This window comes from Aptenodytes patagonicus, chromosome 1, assembly GCF_965638725.1.
Source record: "Aptenodytes patagonicus chromosome 1, bAptPat1.pri.cur, whole genome shotgun sequence".
NCBI lineage: Eukaryota > Metazoa > Chordata > Aves > Sphenisciformes > Spheniscidae > Aptenodytes > Aptenodytes patagonicus.
This window is the reverse complement of record NC_134949.1, coordinates 80572630-80593242: the sequence shown is the minus strand read 5'-3', so window position 1 is coordinate 80593242 and position 20613 is coordinate 80572630. Positions and strand designations below refer to the sequence as shown.

Below are 20613 nucleotides of genomic sequence, written 5' to 3'. Positions count from 1 at the left end.
AGATGGCACTCACTCTACTTTTGTAAACAGGTTTTGTCTTCTCTTAGGATAAAGAATAACAACTTACTCTTGACGATGGAATCGGTATATGATCATCTAACCACTTCAAGAAACCCTTCATACCAGTCAGCAACTGATAGTATAAATGCAACACTATAGTATGAACGTTAACTTTGAAATCAGTTAAGGCTTGCAATACAGTTTTGAATATAACAGAGATGTCTATACTTCAAGGCTGAACACATACCACTAAGCTGAATATACAACCAATATGAATTACATCACCAAGGAAACTATGCACTCTTGATGTGTGAAACATGTCCAAACATTTACTTTATCTTATAAGCATACATATGTAGATTTCAAGTACAAGTAAATCTGCATTTTGTATTTCTGCTGTTCTTTCAACTGGGGAAAATGAGTAAGTATAAACCAGGAAAAATATGAGAATAAAGAGGAAAATAAAATGGGAAAGAATATTTTTTTCAGATTATATGATGTAAATACAAACAATTCCATTGAGATTAACATCTTACTAAAACAACAAAGTGAAAGCATAACTGAGAGCCTGAACCTAGAAATAGACAAAGTGGGATTCACCTCGTTACCTGGATCAGTCAAAAAGTTTGGCATATAAACTCGCCTTTATAGTTAGGCATCCATTCCAAGCCAGTCATTCCACCTCTTTCTGTAGTCAGCCATTCCAAAGGCAAACCTCATTCTGCCTGTTGAGAGCACCTACTTTAGGATAGCATGGGTCGCCATTTACCCCTGACTTCAGAAGGAGGCACGAAACTTTCAGATGGCTAAAACCACGCGACAGATATCTCAGGTTTTTCTGTTACTACAACAGCTTATCACTATCCTGATTTCCCCAGATGACTGCAAAGACACAGCGAAAACCTACATCCAATCTGAGGTATCAGAGGTGGCTAGATTCTGAAATCTGACTTTTTGAACACCAGACCCAGCCTTTCTTGAAAAATCTTATATAAAAAAATATGGAAAACACATTTTTATTAATATTGCTCTTTACAGAGCTCTAGGAGTACAAAACTGACCACTTTTTGTAACAAAGATGAGTAATGTTTAATTAATTGATTTATATATGTTTTATTCTGCCTTAACATTAAAAATATTTTATCTTTTTCATCTAGTATAATAATAAAGAACAAAAAGGTGTATGAGGGTCTGAAAAAAAACCTGCACATATTCTAGGACGATAATCAAATTTGTTTGATTGTTGTTCAGGCACATACTTTTAGAAAGGGATATTCATGGAAAAAATCAACTGGGGGAAGAACATGACTAAAAATGTTCTGAGAAAAATGTAGTTTGTGAAAAAGATGTTTTATGTCTTCTTTACAAGGCAAATGAACCGAACCACAAGAAAGACAGAATTTTTATATTACATTAAATTTTATATTAAGCTGCATGAGAAATATTTGTTAAATGAGGCATTAAAAAAAAAAAAAAAGAAAAAAGAGATCCTCCTCATACTTCATTGCCATTCCATCAAAAGCTGATGCATAATTAGGGGAAAAGGCACAACAAGCCATGAATTTCAAAATAAAGGCAAAAGAAAATAATGCAATGAAAAAAATCTGTAAACATGTGTGTGAATGTTAGATCGTTCCTAGCTCAAATTTGTATTTACTCTTTACTCAAGTTTGCACAGACTCCTTTTTCTCTACAAATGAAACAAGTGTTTGAGGCACCTTTCTGTCCTTTTTATTTCCTGTATCAGTTGAATTAAATTGAAATAGATTACCTTTTTAAAAATCTAGATTCTCTCTCCTAGCTTTCTAAGTAACTAAATACATCTTTTCGAAGACAAATTATAATGTCTTAGCAAGAAAAGTTCTGGATATAGCCAAGTAAACCCAGCAACTATAGGAAAGGCCATTCAATCCAACTTTAGTGATAACCTCTGGGTGAAATTGCAGAGCTCTGCTCAGCAAGAAGCACTGCTCTAAGACTGCCAGATCGAGCAAGTACTGAAAACTACCTTTATGGCAGAAATTGTGGTGGCATGTTGCATCTACTCTAAAAAACCAGTAGAGCACTAAGAACAGGCTGTCTCATAGGTATGTAGGACACATCACATACCTGCCATCATGGTGAAATCTGGGCACAGCTTGCTTGTGTTCCAGGCGGCAATCCGAGTCAGGCACTTGACCCGTCCTAATGCAAGGCCTAAGAAATAGAAGCAAAAAGAAAAAATTCCATCAGCATACACATTTGCAATGTTTGAAAACAAAGACGCCTTCCATGTCATGCTATCAATCACCTTGCTCTTGTGTGCTATTTATCATTTAGTTTGTTCCATGACAGAAAGGGCAAAAAAACGTACAGATCTCATTTAGGCTTATCCAGTTCAACAGTGAGATCTGAAGAGAAGAATTAAGTCTGCGTATGATTGAAACATACTGTCATAAGCATTTTGCCAAACACTATCTATCATCCTGGCACTGTACATTGCCACATATTTTTGTATACTACTTGATAAAGAATTTCTAGCCAATATACCCATCTGTCATGTAAGTGAAAATAATCCCATACAAATAAAACAAGGAAAATATGCTTGCAAAGCTATAATAAATTTGGGTTTCTGTAACTATGAACGTTTGAAGTTTTATGAATGCCTAACCTATGCATTATCAATTAAGAGTAAATATTTAATGAGCAGTTAGTTGTACAAAATCATATCTTAAGTCTACTTGAAGACTAGAGCAAATTATACAAAGTTTAAGGTATTTTAAAATAAAGATACGTTGACAGTAGTTATTTAAAAAGAAAAACAGCTCTAAAGCTGAAAACTCAAAACTTGACACAGTCTGGTATGCATTACAATTCAATCTTGATCTAGGAGATCAAAAGGCTATTGCCACAAAATTTATCTGTGGCAATAAATCTTCAGAACCAAAGTTAGAGTTGTTCACAGTCAATGGAGTAGAACAAAAGACAACGTTTAGGGACTGGGCAATCTGCTCATGACAGTGAGAGAACCAGTTTGCTATAGACAGCTTCCTTCTTCTGCTACTGAATGTATTGGCAACTGTTTATTTTTAACTTGGGCCTCATACTTCGGGAAATTTAAACAATACTCCACCAATATTTAAAAATAATGGAAGACTACTCAAATTCAGTTTATAGGGTGAACATATAAGACATCTATGTTCACTCAAAGTTTTGATATTTTACTGAATTCAAGCTCTAAAACAAAATGTTTTGGTTACAGAAGGCACGCTTGAGTTGTCAAAAAGCACTTAGTTGTAACCTACGAAAAGTACTGTGAGCCCAAATAAAGATGCTACTTTTTCTTCCAAGGGACAATGAACTTGTACTCAATTTAGAGGTGAAAAATATATACCAAAGTAATATTTTTATATTTGGTAAAGCTATGTATCTTGTAAAATTAAATATCTAAATCCAATTCTTAAATATTGATCTTCTATAATAAGAGCTTAACAGTTTATACTAAAACGATACTACATCTGAATGAAACCCTCAGTAAACATTTATACTATTATAAGTCATAAAAAATACATGCCCTATATTAACTTTGTACAAACTACTGAAATATTTACAGGATAATGAGTTCTTTTCAGCATAAACCACTAAAATGCAGCAGACTTTAACTGAGCTCTTTCAGATGCTATACCATACAGAACATGAGTTGTGGAATACATTTTTACTGTCCTAAAAATCTCTAAGAATCTCTCATTGTCACTTGCAGTCATTCTCCAGCACAAAGTTAATTAGGAAGTGCTAGCTTACATTTCATTTCTTTTTAATTAAAGAAAATAAATGTTATTTCCTAGGCAGGTCAACACAAAAGAAATTAAAAACCTAAACTTATTAGCTATTATAGCTTAACCTGCCAACCAAAATTACTTTGTAATGGCAAAAACCCCTTCTGATATTCATTTGATACTCCTTGACAAACTAAGACATCTATATATCATGAATAAACCATGGAAATGCTAATGGAACTAGGATCCGCATGTCTCCAGGGTATCTGCAGAAATCCATTCTGAGTTGGTAGTGCTACACAAACTGTATAAAATTGAATGAAAAACTTTCATGGAGCTGGTAGCTGAATCCTTGCTGTCATCAGATACCGCTCTGAAACTAATCACCACAATTGGCATCTTCATGAAGAATGTCAGAAAAGAAAGAGAATCTGAACTACATATGAGTGGGAATTAACTGTTGATCTCCTGTATTTCCTACAGGTTACCATCTCAAAGAAGGAAAACTTAAATTAAAAAATAATAATAAATAAATAAATAATGTATTTTCTGAATGCATTAGGCTCTTTTTATCTGAACTGCAAGTGATATAGGGACCTAATCTCCCAAATGAAAATAGTCTCATTTCTCTTATTCATGATTTTATTAAAAAATAAAGTGCAAAGAAATGGTTGGGGGAAAAAAAAAATTCTATTCTCTATGAGAAATCCTGCTCCATGCAGAGGACTGGTGAAAGATGTTCAATACTAGCTAAAACCCTTTTGACAGAATATTCAAAAATGTCCTGAGAGTCGGTGTGAGAAGTGTCTACAGCCTTCAACCCATTTGGAAGTAAAAGTCTGGACATTTCTCAAGAAAGAAACTATACAAAGGGCCCTATAGAAAGGGAAGGAAGTCCTCTTCATGCATTTTGAGTTCCACCTTCTACAATTAGACACACTACACTGAAAAAATCATTACTGGTTCAACTTGCTGCTATGGAAACTGCACTGGATAACTATTCCCCTTTGGCAGTGGAGATGCTCTGATTACAACAGTTGAAGGAAAAGTTAAATTCTATTTGTTTTCACCTGATCTAATGAAAATTCTTATTTTGGCACTCAAAACAATTCATCACTGTACTTCCACAAAAATGAGTTGGAAGAGGCCTCTGTAAAACATGTCACCATTTCTTCACATTGTATTTTTGGTGTGAAAAGGACAGAATAAAGTAAGTTACTTCAATTAAAAAGTGAAATAGGGAAAAGTGAAAGAACAACAGAGAAAAAGAGAATCGATATTATCAAAAACATAGTACTGAAAGATAATGCCTAAGCTCAATAAAAGGCAATTTACACGGCCTGTTTAATTACTGAGTTTGAGGCACTGGTAACAGTTTATTATTTTAAATCAATCTGTATATATTATTTGCAGTGGTCACAGAAAGTTTTACTTTAAAAAGGAAGACTCCTAGTTGTGTGCACGTACAAGTGAAATCTCTGCTTCTAGTATAGTGGATAAATTGTTCAGACTCCAGTTCCCTATAGAGAAATACGACCTCTGTAATTGCTGTCAAGGTCAATGAGAACAGGGTAAGTGCTTAAGTGCTGGACATACAATTTACATCAGCCTGGAGCAATTTTAACATGAATTTTCAACTTTTTCAAGCTGTTTGTTTAATGTTTATTCAAACCCTACAGTTTTGAAAAAATACGGTTATTTTGAAAAAATAAAGTTATCATGTGAGTCTATTCGACAACAATTTCTGCTTTCGAATACGTGCACTGCCTTTTTTGCAACCTTCTACAGCAAGATTTAGAAGAACTGTGGATTTGAATAACTAAAACTAAGGTCAAATGGCATCACTTTCCCTTTCGAGATATCAACAACCCCAAGACGCTCCAGGTTCAAAAAGACAAAAAAAGACAAAAAAAGACAAAAAAGCAGAACCATAACTTTATTTCCTCACAATTTTGGGATATATTTTTTGTGCAATTAGTTAACTGCTGTTAACGTTTATTGAATTTAGCTGAAACATCTCAAATCCAATACACAATCTGCAAAGTTCAGTCTCTGGGCTACATCTGTTAACAAAATAATGCTAAGAGAAAGCAGATTTATTTGGGTTAGATGGGAATGTGTTCCCAATGGATTCCAGTAACAAGGTTGCATTGGTAGTGAAATGACAGATACCTGCAATGATGAATTTTGACCCAAATGTAGGCTTTATTTACCATTCCTATTTAAAACCTCCGTAAACCCACTTGGTACAGTTCTAACATGAAAGTGACCTGGGGTGCTAACAGAACAAAACGGATACACAGTTCATTAACCAAACCAGAAAACACTATTCTTTATGATATTAAAAAAAAAAAAAAATAAATACAGAAAGACCAAATTCATCTTCTTTCTTTCTTTCCCTTCACACCTATATTTAAGAAAACCCCCAACTTTGGGACTACACTAAGCTCATCATAAATGCAGGAAAACAAAAAGGAAGTTACTGAATGTGCCCTTTTACAGCTTTGACCTAGGAAAACAAATCAGCCCAATATTCTGAGGATATTTATTTTGCTATAAGGAAGTGTACATATTCTCTGCACATCAAAGATGACACTATCTTCATCGGAAAAAGATGCCTTGTCAAGCTCTCAGACAAATCTCTCTATTTCAACTCATTTACTTGGCTACCTGCTAAGAACAAGATTTACCCCTCCTAAGTCACTGAAATAACACAAGATTATGTCTCTGGTAAGATCACATTTTATACTATTTTTCTGTAATTCTTAAACTCACAATTTGGAATTGGTCAGTACCGTGGTTAGAAATACTTGGAAAAGCAGTGCAATTACCAAGGGGCATTAGAAGTTGACATAAAAATTCTGACCAAAAGTGTTGCAATGCTAACAGACATGGTAGAGGAAGACAAAGACAATCTAAATTGCTAAACAATGCTATTAAGCAGATGTCATGTCGTACTGTGTATTTGCATGTGCTATAAGGGAAGTCCAAAACAGGGGCCAATTCAAGAGTGACTCTCTTCTTGTTAAAGAAGTTGGAATGGACCTCTTGAGATCACCTAGTCCATCCCACCTTGCTCAAGCAGGGTCACCTAGAGCAGGCTACCCAGGACCATGTTAAAGTCAGGTTTTGAGTCTCTCCACAACCTGTCTGGGCAGCCTGTTCTAGTGTTCGACCACCCTCACAAGAACAAAATTTTTTTCTTGTGTTTAGATGGAATTTCATGCATTTTATTTTGTGTTCATTACCTCCTATACTGTCACTGAACACTATCAAGAAGAGTCTGGCTCTCTCATCTTCATCCCCTCCTGTCAGGTATTTATACACATTGACAAGATCAGAGCCCCCCTGCCCCCCAAACCTTCCCCAGGCTAAACAGTCCCAGCTCTCTTAACCTCTCTTCATAGGAAAGATACTCCAGTGCCTTAGTCACCTTCATGGCCCCTCGCTGGACTCAAGCCAGTATGTCCAAGCCTCTCTTGTACCTGGGAGCCCAGCATGGGACTCAGCACTCTAGAGGTGGTCTCACCAGGGCTTAGTAGAGAGGAAAGATCCCTCCCTCAACCTGCTGGCCACATTCCTCCTAATGCAGCTCAAGTTGCTGTTGGCCTTCTTTACTATGAGGGTGTGTTCCTAGCTTATGATCAGCTTGGTGTCCACTAGGATCCCAAGGTCCTTCTCTGCAGAGCTGCTTTCCAACCAGTCGGTCCCCAGCATATACTGAGGCATGGGATTATTCCTTCCCAGGTACAGGATTTTTTATTTCCCCTTGCTGAAAGTCTTGATGTTCCTCTCTGCCCATTTCTCCAGCATATCCAGGTCCCTCTGAATGGTGGCACAACCATCTGGTGTATCAGCCACTCCTTACAGCTTTGTATCATCTGAGAACTTGACGAGGATGCACTCTGTCCCACCATCTACGTCATTAATGAAGATGTTAAATGGTACTGGCCCCAGTATTGATCCCTGAGGTATACCACTAGAGACTTGCCTCCAGTTTGACTTTCATGCCACTCATCACAACTCTCTGGGTCCCGCCATTCAGCCAGTTTTCACTTCACTGTCCACTTATCTAACCCATCCTTCCCCTGCTTGTCTATTAGGATATTATGAGAAATAGTATCAAAAGCCTTACTGAAGTCAAAGTAAACAGCATCCATTGCTGTCCTCTCATCCATCAAACTGTTCACCTCATTATAGAGGGCTATCAGGTTGGTTAAGCATGATTTCCCCTTCATAAAACCATGATGAATACTTCCAATAACATGCTTGACCTTCACATTTCTGGAAATCGTTTCCACGATTACTTGTTCCAACACCTTCCCACCTCCTGAGGTGAGGCTCACTAGCCCGAAGTTCCCCTTCTTGAAGATAGAAGCTACATTTGCTTTATTACTGTCTTCAGAAGCCTACCCTGATTACCACAACTTTTCAAAGACAATCAAGAGTTGCCTTGCAATGACATCAGCCAGATCCCACAGCACTCATGGGAGCAATCTGTTAGGTCCCATGGACTTACAGTTGTCCAGTTTGTTCAAGTGTTCCCTAACCTGATCGTTCTCCACCAAGAGTGAGTCTTTGTTGCTTCATACTTCTCCTTGGGTCTGAGGGACCTGGGATTCCTGAAAACTTGTCTCTGTATTAAGGAATATCTTAATATATTGACCAAAACCAGAGCATTTCTAGGTCAAATCCTATTCCCAACTCTCCTCCACAAAAGACTGCACATCAACAGTACTTCTCTACATGCAGTTATTTTAAGTTAGCTGCTGCAGTCCATGACAATAAGTTGATATATAGTAAAGAAATACCTCTGAAACCAAAGGAAAGTTTACAGAAGAACAATTCCATTGACTGAACTATTCAAAAATAAAAACAAACCAAAAACAATTCCAGCTTAAAACACAAGGCAGAGAAACGTTAGGTTACAGGAAAACTTACACTGATTTTAGATGAGCCTTAGAGTAGCTAACTATACCAGTTACTTTTAACAAAGATGAAAAGAAATACTACCCTCGCACATGAGAGTTTTCTGACTTTTGTATAGGGTTCTTTCCTAATGTGGAATGAAGGCCACAAACAGATTCAGAGTAATTTAAAGACTAAAAATAGAAACACATCAAAAAATACAACTGTGGTGAGTCTCATGTGAAGCCCACCAGAAAAAGCACTCTGTCATTGGCACAATAAAATCTGTGCCCTTGAGGTCAATCCAGTTCATTAATGTAAACATGATAGTAAGTCAAGCCTTTACATAGGTTTATTTTCATGCTGTCCTCCTCCCCTCCAAATCTGCTGGAGTTGCAGTACATATCATTGATAAAGTTGTTGTGAAAGGAGCTCTGAAATGGACATACATTTCTCAACAATTTGACTGCAAAACTACATGATAGATGACCTGGGTTTAAGACTGCACGTGGCAACTTTTGCTATTCACACAGAGGACAGAAAGAGGAAATAAATACATTAGTAAATTTGGATGGACGGGCACAATACACAGCAACAGAGTGAAGGACTGAGATTCTATCAATACCACAAATCAATGCTTTTCACAGTGCCATCTGGCAAACATCATTTAATGTAATATTAAGGGGAAGTATAAACATGATACACAGACATATGCGCTTCCAGATTCTGTGGTTACTAAAATAATTTCTAATGAAGGCTTGGTAAATGCCTTCAGGGATACTGCCAGGTAAGATTCTGACAGTGACTCTGCAAGATCATGATAACAAGCCTAATAACCATTGAGAAACAAGAAATTCTGCTGTGCCAGACTTGGATTAAGGACAACCTTTGAAATCAGGAATCTTTGTTGTATATGCAAGAAGGCTGCAGCAAATTAGATACATGCATCATAAGCACCAGAAGTGTTCTTTCACACATGGAAAAATATTGTCTGTTGAGGACAAAAGAAAGTATGGATCCAAAATCTGGGTGCCAGACATGCTGTAAAACTGCACAAAAATATGGAGAGGGGAAAAAAAAAACCCAAAACCCAAACCAAAAAAACCCAAACCCACACAGTGACCAGCTGCAACAAGCCAACAAATACCTCAATGAGAAGCAAAGTTTTTCCCCAGCAACAGCTGGAAATACAGAGTCAATTCCAGGACCTACTGTAGACAAAAGCGAAGGTGACCCCAAAAATGTAACAGGCCTATTATGGAAGTGACAAGAAAATTAACTTCACAAAAATCAGCACATGTAATGGGATTGTTTCTCAGTACGCAGAGAACCAAACTATTAAGGGGGGTTTTTTTGTTTTGGTTTTTTTTTTAAGTTTTAAAGATGTTCCAACCCTCTCTTCCCCCTCCTCCCCCAGATCCCAACAATCAACACAATTCTTTCTACGGGAAGCCCTCCAGAACATCAGGCAGCCTAGCAAAACAAGATAACTGTCCCAGAAGTACATATGTAGCTATAAGACGTTTACCAACCAAAAGTGTCACTGTTATTATGATGCTGCAGTTAAGGAAATTAAGTTTCTTCAATGCTCTTTGCTGCAAGTCTCTATATTCAAGTTTTGTGACAAGTCTTTACATCTGTGATCTTAATCCAAAAATTCAGAATTATGTCATTAATCAACATAAGTTATTATTCTGTGATGGAAGAAAGATTTTTTTTTTTCCCCCTGTATATACTATCCCACACATTTGCTTCCATTTTATATTAATTGCAAAGACAAAGAATCAGAAACCAGCATTTGCTTGTTTCCTTCACTTTTTATTTAACGTATTTTATGAGTCTTAAAGACTGCTAAAAAATACCCACCCAGGTATAAGTGGATGGTCTAAACAAACCCAAATTACAAAATTAATTACAGCAGCAATTTCTCATGACAATTTGCACAGATTTCCACTACTACTATGGATTTATCTTGTATCAGGAAACACCTGCAACATACGTACATCTGTTTTGTTAGCCTTCTTTTGAGGGACTTAGAGTTCCTTAGGGGAACTCTAAGTTTACAGACATAATGGAAGGATCACATTGGAGAAGGCCAGACAGACATAGCCAGAACATAAGCACCAAGCAGAGGGCAATAACCTTGGAGAAGAAACAAAGAGAATGGCAAATCTTGCCATTTGCATTAAGCAGGAAAGTCAATGGCAGCAAAACAGTGTCATGGTTTAACCCGGCAGGCAACTAAACACCACACAGCCATTCGCTCACTTGCCCCGCAGTGGGATGTGGGAGAGAACTGGAAAAAAGGTAAAACTTGTGGATTGAGATAAAGACAATTTAATAGGACAGAAAAGGAAGGGAAAATAATAATAATGATAAAAGAATATACAAAACAAGTGATGCACAATGCAGTTGCTCACCACCCACTGACCGATGCCCAGCCAGTTCCTGAGCAGTGGCCACACTCGCCCGGCCAACCTCCCCAGTGTTTTGTTCAGCATGACGTCATATGGTATGGAATGTCCCTGTGGCCAGTTTGGGTCAGCTGTCCTGGCTGTGCCCCCTCCCAGCTTCTTGTGTACCTCCAGCTTCCTTGCTGGCAGGGCAGTATGAGAAGCTGAAAAGTCCTTGACTTAGTGTAAGCACTGCTCAGCAACAAATAAAACATCGGTGTGTTATCAACATTATTCTCATCCTAAATCCAAAACACAGCACTGTACCAGCTACTAGGAAGAAAATTAACTCTATCCCAGCCAAAACCAGGACAAACAAAGACCAAGGTAGAAAGGAGTTCAGCTAACCTCCAATTAGCTATAAAGATGCTCTTTTGCTATGTATGGTCTATGTGTGTTTAGGAAGAGTTGTTAACTCCCTGCAGCATGTTTGGACATGTATCACTTTGGGATCAAAATAATATTCCTGGCTTTCCTATGCAGTAGTAAAATACAGCATCAATATGCTTTTCAACTACTATTTACATACTATGACTCATTAAGTGCTGTTTCAATACCATTCTTCCACACACATAAAGGGGGAAAAAAAGTAACTCCATTCCAAAATGAGAGAGTGACAGCTATTCAAAGGGGGGAGGCCACATACAGACACCAATTTAATGGTGCTGCACCTGCCCACCTTAGACCTGAATTTGACCCAAAATATCAAACTGGAAGAGAACAAGTAAGCTCTCTGAAAATACCTTTATTAAAAATAGCGAATGTATTAAAGTCAAAATAAGAATCACTATTCTCCAAATACTAAGTAAGCTTCACACTTATAGCTTATTTTTTAATTGAGGCTTACAAATCATCACAAAATACATACAACACACATACCCCTCTATATGTACATAAATCCTCAACATCCAGTACATCTTTGACTTCATTTTTAGCCATGGAAAATGGTAAGGTTCAACAAAGAAAAATGACTTGATCATGGTTTAACCTCAAACCTGTGACAAACCCAGGAATACTGAACTCCCCCATTATCATTACTTTGTTTTAATGCTGTTGCATTAAGGTAAAATCTACTTGCTGCAAAATCTTAGATATGGTTCCCCCAAGCTTTGCTCACAGACTGTGAGTTAACTGATAGAGGACACTAAGCTCACAACCACCTAACAAAATGAACTGCAAGTGTTATATTCAATAGGTATAACAATGCATGCCTTATATATGTGCAGCTACAATAGGAAGAATTCACTATCATCATTTAATTCATGCTCAAGGGGGACCCCAGGCTCAAAGTGACTGACAGGTCCAGCTCCCCAGAGCTCAGACACTCACCCCATCTAGTGCAACTAAGAGATACTTTGTGGTTCCTACAGCTTCAGTGACTTGGATGGACAATTTAGAAGTTCATCTGCAGGCTATACAGGAGTCTCATATTATAGAAGGCCCTGAGTTGGGATGACATCAACTACGAACACAGAACCTTCTCTGCTCTGCAGTATGAAGAAAAACAGACCTACTAGTTATGAAAAGGGGAGAAACTGCACAGTCTGAAGCAAATTTCATGTAATTTAATAACATAATAAACCCAAAGAATCTTATTTTTCAGATGCATTTAAGGCAGTGAAAGTAATCACTGTTATACATGTAGCTTGACAACAATTAGCTCAAACATGCTTTAAAAAAAAGCATAGTTGTTCAATTAAAAAAAAAAGATGGCCAATGAGATGCACACAGTGTACAAGTATTTACAGAACTTTTCTTTGAGTGTCCATGCATATATTGCAGAGAGTATACCCATCAGTATAATCTGACATCAGCGAACAAAGATTTTAACTTACTTCAATAAGAATACTTTCCACCATAGAAGTCTGGCTCACGTTTTTGTGATACTGCTCTAATTTCAAAAAGCATAATGGGACACTTCTCTGCCTGAAGAGAGAAGGCAATTTAGAAGCCTTCTCCTCTCCTATTCAGCAGGGTTTCATAGAGACTCATGTTCCCAGTGAGCTAGAAGTTCAACAGGATCTGAAAGCCATTACAGTTTTTCTAATTTTCCTGCCTATCTGCCTCCATTTACTACCCTTATTGCTTCAGTCATGGTAAAGTCAGGATATAATACGCAATTTACCAACTTTTTCAATGGGTTTTAGTAAGTCCACTTCTTAAAAAAAAAAGGGGGGGGATGGAGAGAAGAGGAGTAAATTTTGCTACTCTAAGTCCTTTGGGTTCCATACAGATTCAGATACGGGTGGAGATAACAGTCCTATGCTTTATAGCCGCTTTTATGATTTCTTTACTGCAGCAGTAAGTGATTACATGCATTTATTTTGCCTGTTATTTCTGTAATTTTCAAACAAAATCTGCCTTTGCCTACAAGCACAAAGCCTGCCTTTACCTACAACTCTCTTAAATGAGGATTCTGTTAAAGGAACTGAGTCTCTCTTTGTACTCCTGGAAGAAGAAAAGAACTTTGCCTTCAAGAAATGTGAAGGGAAAGGTGGCAAACTGAGTAGATCCCTAGCAAAGAAGTATTATAGTTCTTTACCATTATACTGAAAAAAAACAGCTTCATTGCACAGTAGATTATTGAGAAGTACGGAGAATAGTTACAGTCTGAGGCTGAGAGAAAACAACGTACTAGATAGAGTTGCTGGGAATCTTCTAAGGAAGAAAGTCAGAGAGCACACGGAACAAGCAATTATACAGCAAGGCAAAAAGTAAACAAAGGCACAGGGAGAATGATCATGCAAAGCAAAGAGACAGGCATCTCGTAACACACACAGCGAAAAGAAACGGCAAAGGATGCAGGAAAGGTATTCAAGAAATTACATCAGGTAAGCAGAGGTCCTATGCCAGATTTTGATTTAGGATAATATATACGCCTTGATGCTGCTTGCTGCCTGATATGCAAGATTTAGAGATTATTTTTAAGAAAACTGAGACAACTCTCACCTGAATTTTTTATTTCAGAGTAACATTAAATGATCAACTGCTTCTGCTTCTGTCAGTCTATGACATGCCATATCATTTAAATAAATGCATTTTGAAAGGACGGATTTTCAACACCATTAAAATAAAGTATTGTGGGATGGGGGAAGATGGTACTTACATCGACATGATTGCAACTGAACAAAATGAGAAGCAAGTAAACCATTTGGCTGCAACTACAAAAAGCAATTTAGCCACTGGAATTCCATGCTGATTTTCTGCTTTCTTGGACAAGAGGGGCATGAAAACCTGCCACTGACATACAAAACACAAAAGAGCACGTGTCAAAATACTACTCTCTGATCTTAAACTGGCAGGGTTGCAGAGAACAACTCTGCTTTTAACTAAAGAATGAAACAAATCACTGGTTTAATCAATTCTTAATGGACTTCAATTTCAAAATTAGCAGCAAAAGTTAATACTGCTAACTTATCAATGCCTGTGTATAAAATGGAATGAAGAAAATCAAACTGATGATCTATCAGTAGTGCAACTTCTTTGGGCCAGTATCAGCATTTTTGAGTGGTCATGTGAATACCCTTCCTCTCCATGGCTCAGCTGAAAATGAGACACCTGCCATATGCAATTACATTACCAAGCACAGGACAGGACCAAAGGATAGAGGAGATAGTAAATGAGATAACATTAGTCATTTAGTTTGAGTGCAACACATAGAAGTGTTTGTGTTGGGGATATTAAACATACATGACCAATACTAACATAAATAAGATGACTGTTATTAAGGGAGTACTTTGGCCAATTTCGCAAAAGTAAAAATTAACATCTTAAAATTAAAAAAATGTTACAAGATATGCAGTCATTTCCAGCAGATTCCAGCATTGTTGCTGCATAAAATAAACCCAGTATTTTGTAGACTACACCTGGTTTTAAACTTGAGTACCATCCAGTCTGAGAAAAACACACACAAGCTGCAAATAAGTTAGCTCCCAAAGTACATATTGCGTGGACTGAGTTTTCCCCATTTTGCATGAATATTGCACACCAGAAGTTAGTACCTATTATTTTTTAGAGAAATAAAATAAGATATACAACCCCAAGAAGCCATTTCATAATAACTGTTTTGTAATTTTTTCTCTAAGAAACCTTACCAAGTAAGTAGTGAAACATGGACTGAAAGGTTCCAGGATATTAGTAGTACGTAGGTAGAGATGAGGAACTCTGTTCTTCCACCTCACTTGTTTCAGAAAGGTCAATTAGGCACTTGCTAGTAGGAAAGGCATCCCATAAATAGAGTGACGATTTGATAAGAGATTGCAGCTAGGTTTGTACAGAAATGGAAGGCAAAATCCCCAAAGGGTACGCTGGCAGTTTTGGTCTATCAATCCAAAACGACTAAAGATCTTGTTTGCTAAAAAGGAAAGGTGACAGCTCTTTTGTCTTGTTTCATCTTGGGTTTCTGGGGTTTGAGTTTTGTTAACTATCGGTCTTGATTATGCTTATATACTGTTTGTGATGACTGGTCACCTCAGATACACCATATTCTCTGTTCTCTGATTTTATGCCAAATTTCAATTAAAAAGTAAAGCAATTTAATACACAAGTAAAGACTTCATAGTGATCCCAAACTCTTCAGACAAAAACCTTTGCGCGAAACACAGACCAACTCAAATACTAGTGAAATTATTCCTTCAGTTCATTAGTGTTTTCATAATCCCAATATTGATTTTAGATATATTCAGAAAACTAATATAAATGGTCATGAACATCAAAGCAAATTCTCAGTTTTTACTTAAGCAAACGTTGCCTGATTCTTCATGTCATATTCACCAAGTTGTAATTAGAAATATCTGTGGCAAAGGCCACAGCAAATCCCCTGCTGACTAAGTTTTCTCTATAAGGGAATATATATAAAATAATATATTATGTATAATCTGTGTATATAGTGATACATGTCTGTTTATAACAAGCAATATAAAAAGGATTAAGTAGGATTTGTGATAAGGATTTGTGCATGATTTGTTCCAGTTTAGCACTTTTTAGACATTATGACATCATAGTTAATTCCAAACCTCTTGATGTAGTTAACCTGATTTATAAGAGTATCATATTCCCACTTGGGTACAAGAGAAACAGAATACTAAATATCACAGCTGACACCCTTCCCAAAGGCACCATCAAATATTTCGTTGACGATCTTAAGCTGTAATAACCCAAAATCCCAGCCATTAAAAAACCTTCACACATGAACATATCCACTTACTGTTTCAACAAAACGCTTCTAATATTAGCGCTACAGCTCTCCCATACAAATTGATTCCTTGTTTCACTTTGTCACCATCTATGTAATAAGAAATATTAGAATTGAATGTAAGGAAGATCACCCGTTATTAACAGATTGCATTAATTACCTTCCTAATGATGTTAATAATTCTGCAAAATAGGGAACACTCAAGACTTCAGGATGGAATCAAACTTTCATTGTGTCAACGGCAGCCAACTCGTACATAGTGCTTGCGGAGCAGGAACCTAAACTTAAATTCCTTCAGAGCGATCAGTGCAATTTCCTGTAACTATCACAAACTGTTGTATCTTCTATCAGTTCACTTTATCCTGTATTTTCAAGTATTCCTCCAGAGAAGCTTCTACCATTGACTGTAGCCTCTAAGTAAATAAATAAAATCTCCTTCCCTCAATTTCTGCCTCAGTAGAACAGCTATCATGGTGAATCTGCTGCCTAATCACAATAAAAATTCCAGTGAATCACTGCCTATTGTTTCAGTAGGTATGCAACAGAAGGAAAACTGTATCAGACAAGTTTTAAATAAAATCTGAAATGCAAGACATTATAGAAAAAAAATCATTTTAGTTTGTTCAGAATCAGCGAGTCCAGCACAGAAATAATATGAAACACGTCTCTACTCATACCTAAAACAAAAAAAATACGCTTACTAAATTCACTGCATAAGCTCTCCACGTACCAACGCTGTTTCAACGCTACTACAGTCCCTTTACACCTAAGAGATGAAAACAGAAATAGCTGAGTATTCAGATGTCTGCAACTGTGAGGACTGGAATTCCAATCACTCGCTCTGTTAGATGTAAGCAAAGCCTGACAATCTCATGCAATACTTGTTTCTTGGATTGCATTAAACATTTCCTTTGTGAAAGATTTAGATGATTTTAAGCACAGGTTTTATCTTTTCAGATCTGAGTCAGAATCAGCAGTACAAATGAGCAGGGTGTTTGGCTGCTGCTGGACTAGTTTTGTTAAGTAATACACCTCTTTAATTGAAAGCAGGGATTTTGTACTGGTGACACCAATAATGAAATACGATCCTTTTGCTGAAAGGTGTAGGACATAGCTGAAGCCATAAATCATTAGTCTTTCTGAATGCCAAACTCAAAAGCATGCCTTGCTTTCCCTCGGCTTGCCATCAAACATCCATCCACAGTAGGGCCAAAGCACACAGTTCTTCCAACGGATACTTCTGAAATATCTTTTTCCACAGGATCTGCTGCAGTGATTTAGGGCTGTCCCTGGATCCTGTATCATTTTCTCCTTTCCCTTTAGTTCACCAATTTATTTTTTTTTTCTTCTCTCCAGACTCAACACCCCACAACAGCACTACAATTACACGACCTCTCACTCTGCAAAATGGGATTTAATCACCTCAGTGGACATGTGAGCAGGACAATGTAAAACCTCTTTGGGGGAGGACTGTACTGCCTCTAGGAAGATGGTTGGTTAGGCCCATACAGGATGCACCTTTTGATGTGCCAGACATACCTTGTTCTTCAAGAGACAATCTACACTCCTTAGAAGGAAGCCACATTCAAATTCAACTGCATCATGCCTGAAGAGGCTATTATGACCTCCATTCCTAGTACCATTTTAACACTTTGGGTTAAAATATGAAATTTGAGGAGAGATGAGAGAAATGAATAGCAGGGGTTAGAACGGAATAAATTCTGTAACTACAAATAGGGTCAGAGCAAACACTGTCAGCGAGCTGTCATTAAAACCACTTTTTTTTGTTGCTATTGATTGCTAGTTTTTCTAATATAAAGAATTATAAAATCAGACAGATGATCTGTGGCAGCATATAAAATGGAAAATAATTTTAGTTAATGTTAAGAGTATCCTATATTTTCAAGAGACCAGAATTTGCCTTTTTTTTTTTTTTTTTTTTTTTTTTTTTACTTAATATTACTCAAGAATACCCTTACAAAATCTGTAACTATCAGGTGGTATGAATTTAAGAAATTCCAGTAAAATTTGTCCCCTTAACAACACAGGTTACGGAACCTGGCCATAAGCATGTGATCTGGAATGGAACTTGGCACAAACATATTTTAGCTAGGAACATTTTATCTTTGAAAGATACATTCAGAAAATTCAGTTTAGCAATGTGTAGGTTACAGATCTATAAAATGAAAAAAAAGCTATATTAGCACCTGAGCTGAAGACACTCCATTTCTACCTGTGTTTGCAGGTGGACTTTTGACCGATGCATAGTAAGGCTGCAGCATGAACAAAGCCCTTTGCAAACACCAGAGAATCTCCAGGAGAGACAGTACATCTACGAGAAAGATTTTTTTGGTGTCTGGTAAGGGCTGAGCTCACCCATGATGAGGATAACAACACAAGTTCTTTCCTTTACTCAGACAGTTCCTTTTTCCAAACTTCTATTAAAAGCTTGCCTAACTAAAGTGTATGGATAGTCCTCTAACAATTTCAGTTTATCAATGATGGACCATGCTTCTCTTCCCCCAGTACAATATTCCCCAGATCCTTCCAATAATCCCTATGCTTACCATCACCACCAATTAATTTTGCCTTGCCTACCCGCTGGGCAAGCACCAGCCTATGCTGTAGCTGTAACATTGTGCTAATCAGTCGGTAAGGCTGTACATGCAGAGTGGCTGACGGTTGTACCTGTTCTGAATGGGAGACCAAACACGAGTGTTTTGCATTTCTGATGCTTCAGGGCTGCACAAGGCCTTAGAGAGTATATTGAGCAGGCCTTGTGTAAAAATGCAGTATCAGAACGGCCAGCTCTCTGCTAAAACTGGTAATCAGTTCAGAGGTTACTAACAGGGACATGGAAGACCGACATCGCACAATTGGGTAATTCTTATCTCCTTAGGAAAATAGGTTAAAATAGACGTTTGGGGTACTCTTTGTTTCAAAGACGTTTTTCTCTCAAATTACAAAACTAAGTCAGAAGTCTAATACAACAGCACTGCAATCTGTAGTCTGAAAGCTTGAGTTTTAAAATAAGAGAGAGAACTACCACAAAATTTCTGTGGTGCATGGAAGATGGGACATGTTAAAACTCTGATTTTATGCATTTCTGAAAGCAGTCAAGAATCATTGGCCAAAATGACTCTAAAGATTAAAGACAAGTCTCAGACAACGGAATGGCTAAAATGAACATTACAGGTGAAAACATTATTATACCAACCTTAATGTGCAAAATCGTGCATTTTATGCAAAATTATAAATATTAACCTGCATGAACAAAATTTAGAACTACTCATTTTCTAAAAAAAAAAAAATTAAAAAAAAAAAAAATCTCTGAGTTACTAGTGCCGTTTTCTTTGTTTCCCATTGTGCTCCTTGGTTGACTCACAATCCCAGATAGGGTCTGATCCAGTAAATGTTTCCAGATGTAAAGCACATATTTAATACTCCACCTAGAAGTAAATCTTATTCCCACTAGTTACTGTTTGTATAACCTTCTGCGTTCAGCCTTAAAAAAAAAAAAAAAAGTAAAAAACAAAGTCCACATCCATTAGAAAGTTATTAACTTCCTTATTCCCCGTCAGAAATAAAGGAACACAGGCCTAGGCCATCAAGGTATGTAGATCATCCATTTTAGTAAGATAAAATTCCCACTGACTTCCATGGAACTTGGGATCTCACCCAGGTTATTGACAATCTGACTCAGGACCAACTGAGAAGGGGAGTGTGAGACAGAGCGTGACAGTCTCCTAAATCTTTCCACTGCTCCACAGAAACAGCGCACGCTTACATGTTTAATCCATGCCACTGTGCATTACCTACCATCCTACTGTAAATACAGTAAATAGCCCACAAGACATATTAAAGGGAAAGAATAAAGTTTTTACCCAATTGTCCATGCAACAGAAAAAGGAGAGCACTTAGGTTACCTACAGCATTCTTTCATTGGCCAACAAGTGGGGCTAGCCTTCAGTTGCATACAATACAGTAGATTGCTTTCCATGCCATCTAGTAATCTTTTGGGCATCGATTCAGTTATTTGTTTTTTCCTATCACTTCTTCTAAACCTTCCTTGAAACTCAGGCCAGAAATTCGGCGAGATGGTAGTGCTAAAAGCGACTTTCAGAAAACTACTGTAATCAGGTCTACGATGCTGACAGGTCTTCTGTGTCCCTTTGTACACTGAGACAAGAAATCAAATGAAGCCTTTACATGTTGGCAAGAAACATGATGGCATCTCTAAGACTTAAATCTCTGCAAAAACAATAATAATAACAACTTCTTCTATTATCCAGAAATCCAAAGT

The 20613-nt window shown here is 37.2% G+C and overlaps 1 long non-coding RNA gene across 1 annotated transcript in view; it reads right to left on the bottom strand.

Moving 5' to 3' along the window:
- LOC143163293 (uncharacterized) overlaps positions 1-20613 on the bottom strand; it is a 146705-nt gene that overhangs the window by 106050 nt on the left and 20042 nt on the right. The window contains exon 2 of the long non-coding RNA XR_012995878.1: positions 2110-2196. This is a non-coding gene — a long non-coding RNA (uncharacterized LOC143163293). The remainder of the gene's footprint in view (positions 1-2109; positions 2197-20613) is intronic.